This window comes from Tenrec ecaudatus, chromosome 1 (assembly GCF_050624435.1).
Source record: "Tenrec ecaudatus isolate mTenEca1 chromosome 1, mTenEca1.hap1, whole genome shotgun sequence".
Classification (NCBI taxonomy): domain Eukaryota; kingdom Metazoa; phylum Chordata; class Mammalia; order Afrosoricida; family Tenrecidae; genus Tenrec; species Tenrec ecaudatus.
Window position 1 is genome coordinate 271,597,804 of NC_134530.1, and position 4,249 is coordinate 271,602,052.

Here is a 4,249-nt window from a genome sequence, read left to right on the forward strand (position 1 = left end):
CTAGTCCAGGCCTGAGGCCTTGGTGAGGGTGTCGAGCAGTTGGAAGTAACTATACTTGAGGTCATACTCCATGTCGTACCAGAAGTTCACTGTGGGGAGAGCAAGCACAGGAGTGGGTGGCCCAGCTCTGACCCAGAGCCTCCCCAGCCCACCCGCTGGCCGAGGCCAGCAGCTCCTCACCAGCAATGCAGCCCTGGGACTGCTGCACGTGGTGGAACCACAAGGCCGGCAGGTAGAGCATCTCGCCGGCCTGCATGGTGCAGCGGAGGGCCTGGGCCCCACGGTACTGTGGGTACCGGGACAGTTCTGGTGTCAAGGGATCCAGTGGAAGCCAGGGCACCTGGGGATGGAGCAGGACCAGGGAACTCGGCCTTTGGCCTTGCCAACGGTAAGGGCCAAAGGTCCCCCTCCATCCGCCCTGGGAACCAGCCCCAGAAGGCGGGACCTTACGGAGGAAGGGGCCACCTTCCCAGGACCTTTGGGGCCCGCTTGCTCCTCGGAGATGGATGAGCTCGCCCCTCCCTGAGGCCCAGGGCCAAGATGGACACCTTCTCCATGGCCTCTTCATCCACCACCTCAAAGGTGCCCACCTCAGTGAGTCGGTAGGTTGATGGGGTGTACAGCTCTGATGCCAGAGAAAAAGGGGGAGCTCAGCAAAGAGTGCTCCCAGCCCCTCACACCTCCTCCCAGCCTCTCCGGTTGGCTGCCTGGCCCCAGGGACACAGGCAGGGAAGCCTCACTACCCTTCCTCTGGTTTGGGGCCCATGCGTAAGGCAGGTCCCAGCCCTACCATAGGGGATGAAGGGTCGGTCGCTGGGCGGGTATAACAGGAAATGTTTCTCTCCATAGAGGACACAGTAGAGGTTTTCGTAGTGGTCCTTGTGCACTGCCAACACAAAGAAGGTCCTGGGCAGATTTGGCGGAGCAGGGCACATGAGAGGCAGAACCTGCCCACCCAGAGCCTTGCGCCTCAAGACAGCCAGGGGTGTAAAAACGAGAAAGTCCTGCGAATAAAGATTTTAACCTTCCATCCAAAGTGTCCCCTGATGTCTCCTTTACGCCCAGTACTAGTTCAACTTAGCCAGTAAAGGATCTCCATCCCTCTGCCATGAGCATGGTGCTCTTTTAAACTCCATCCGGGCTCAGACTGAAAACAGCCTCTTCAAAGAACAGCCAGGATCCTGGAGGACAATGAATTTATAAGGGGGGAGGGAGAATCCCATTATTTTCTACACAGTTTCTGAAGCCCCCTCATTTCCCTCAGGGAGAAGAACTCGGGAAGGGAGGGTGAGAACGTTTGAACCAACTAGAGGGACTGAATCAATGTCATTGAGCTGTCAGCGTAGAAGCTTGGTGTGTGCTTTTGCTCTGTGTATTCTCAACGACATAGTCAAACCAGACTCCAGGAGATGCCCAGGGGGGGCTGGGGTGGAGGGCATTCCAGATCCCAGCCACCAGGGACTTGGCACTCACCACACGCCCCATGCGGGTCATCTCTCCAAAGAGGTAAATATCCAAGCATAGGGTTCTCCCAAGTTCACCTCCGGGGCCAACGTGCCCTCTGAGAGATGTCTAGTGCGCCCCCACACCAAAGTCATCCCACCCACCACGCTGCAACGCCGCTCCTCCTCTGTTCGCAGAATTGTAGACCGACCCTCCAGGCCAGCCTCCCACCCTTGGCCCCATCCTGGCTCCTCCCTGTCCCTGCATCCCAGAGACACCTACAGGACGTCACTGCGGCCGCCTCCCCCAGCCAGAAGTTCACCGCGTCTGGCATCTTCCCTGCAGGACAGAGGAGGAGAGTTAGGAGTGGTTGTCCCCTGCAGGTCGGGTCTGGGATAACACCCAACAGGATGTGGGCAGGGGTACTGCATGCGAGCGAGGGGCATCCCAGGGAAAAGTGGCGAAGAGGCCATGGTTTGGAGGGCTTGGGGAGTGGGCCCAGCCCCCCACAGGCAAAAGTTAGAGCACTAATCCTTTGCAGTCGGTCAACAGTCAAGGCTTCCATGGCGGCAGGGCCTGACCCTGGCCATGGGGTGGTGGGTGTGGGCCAAGACAATCAATGTCACCGAGCTGTCAGTGTAGAAGCTTGGTGTGTGCTTCTGCTGTGTATTCTCAACGACTGCCCTCTGCCCCAGTCGCCCCCTCTCACCCAGAGCCTCGGAGGCCCAGGGCACGTGGGGCTCCAAGTCGGGCAGCAGCTGGGGCAGCTCGGTAAGCAGGTTAGAGCACTGCTTCTGCACGTAGAGCACGCCAGGGTGCCAGGCCCTGCCCTCCAGGATGTCCAACACACCTCACAGGGGCAGCAGGCGCTCGGCTGGCATCACGAAGTGGTCTCCGCGCACGGAATCAGCATAACCATCTGGGGTCACCGCTACGCTCACCTCTGTGGCACCCACCGTGGCCCTAGGGGAAGGGACTCTAAGAGCATGCCCACATGCCACAAGACAGCTCGCCCATCACCCTAGCCCAGCCCAGGGCTGCACCCACCTCAGATAGGGGAGCGACCACTTCTGCAGGGCATTGCGCACGATGCAGGGCCTGCTGGGGCAGACCCAGTCCCGGTAGAAGTGCAGTGGCATCGGGGCCTCATCCAGGTAGGGCACGATTGGAGGCACGCCAAGCTCTTAAGTGGGGTGGGAGGTAGATGTTGACATAAACAGCACCCAGCCACTTACGGATGAGATGCCCTCTCTGGGCAGGCCACAGGGTATCACTGGGCAGTGCTCACTGGGGAGGGACCAAGAGACTCTGGACCACCAGAAATAGAAGGGGATTTTCAAGGAGGAGGCTGCCGCACGCCTACTCCAGGAGGGGCCACACAGCCCAAAAGCAGGTGAGCAACATACTCTGGTGTCAACTTGTGGAGGGGTGGAGTCTAAGCTGTCATTCAGGTTGCAGCTTGATGACCTCATTTGGAGGTGCCCACGGAAATCAATAGCTCCCTTCCTGTGAGACATTCCTGCTGACAAGACACACAGAGCTACACTAGAGCCCTGGAGCCGCAGGGCTCACTTGGAGACCCCTGCTAGCGCTGGGATGCCTCCACCACCACTGGGTCCACAAGGCTTTCCACCCACTGGCCTGTGATCTTCCTGCATCAGCATCATTGCTTGTGTTTCATGAGTAGGAAGAGGGATTTATAGACTGGTATCGGACATATGGGCTAATATCAGACTTAAGGACTTGATCTGGACTGGGCTGGGATGTTTTCATAATGTACAATTTTTCTTTGATATAAAGTTCTCTTTTAAAACACATATAAGTGTCTATGAATTTGTTTCTCTGGTCAACTGGGGCTAACACAGCGGGACTCCTGCTTGGCCCAAACCCCAGTCCTCCCTGGGGCCAGACCCTTGGTTAGCTTCCCTAGCTACGGTGGCGGACCTCTAGCGAAGTATAGAAAAGCAGCCTCAGGCACCACGCAGGGAGCTCCCCGTGGCTGGGGGCAGCAAGATGAAGGAAGAATGCCTTCCAACTGCGAATATTCACTGAATATTTTGGAATGTGCTCAGCACTTGGCTTGGCCAGTGTGAATGGGTCCTTTCAAGATGCTGACAGCCTCATCGGGGAGACATGCCTATAACCTGAACGCCCTGGGTCTTCCATGATGGTACCGTGCTGTGTGCTGCCTGGGTGGCTTTCTCTTGCTGCCCTTCATAAACATCACTGACTCCCTGTTGTGCTCCTGGCTGGCTCCTCGTCTCACCGAGTCTACCTACAAACACTCCCAACCTCCCTCGCCCTCACCTTCTCCCTCTCGCATGTCACCTCCTTTGGGGCCCCTCCACTCACAAGTCACCCCAAGAGCCTTCCTTCCCCCAGCTGGCTATCCTTCTTCTTTAGGAACTTGTGAACCAAACCACCCACCGCCCACCCCCTCCTGGCCCCAGCCCACAACCATTTCTAGTAAACAAACAACAGTTGCCCTCGAGTCGATTCTGGTTCCTGGTGACCCGGGATGTCAGAGTGGACCTTTGCTCCACAGTTTGTGGCCCTGACTTTTCTGAAAAGGATTGCATTTCGTTGGGGGTCCTTTAGGAGTAGGCAAAGTGCACCGACCTTCCCATTAGTAAGACAAATGCTTAACCATGGACACCACCCCGGGGCTCTGAAAAACTCCTCGTTCCCTTCCTGCGTGCATGTCCACTTGACCACCTGCACCGTCAAGCACACTATCTACGGGCCCTGGTGGTGGTCGGTGCTTAAGCACGTGGCTGCTAACCAGGAGGGGGTTGATCTCAGTCCA

At 57.4% G+C, this 4,249-nt stretch overlaps 1 pseudogene; it reads right to left on the minus strand.

Moving 5' to 3' along the window:
* Positions 1-3,766, minus strand: LOC142440557 (bifunctional peptidase and (3S)-lysyl hydroxylase JMJD7-like; annotated as a pseudogene).
* Positions 3,767-4,249: the final 483 nt, after the last annotated feature.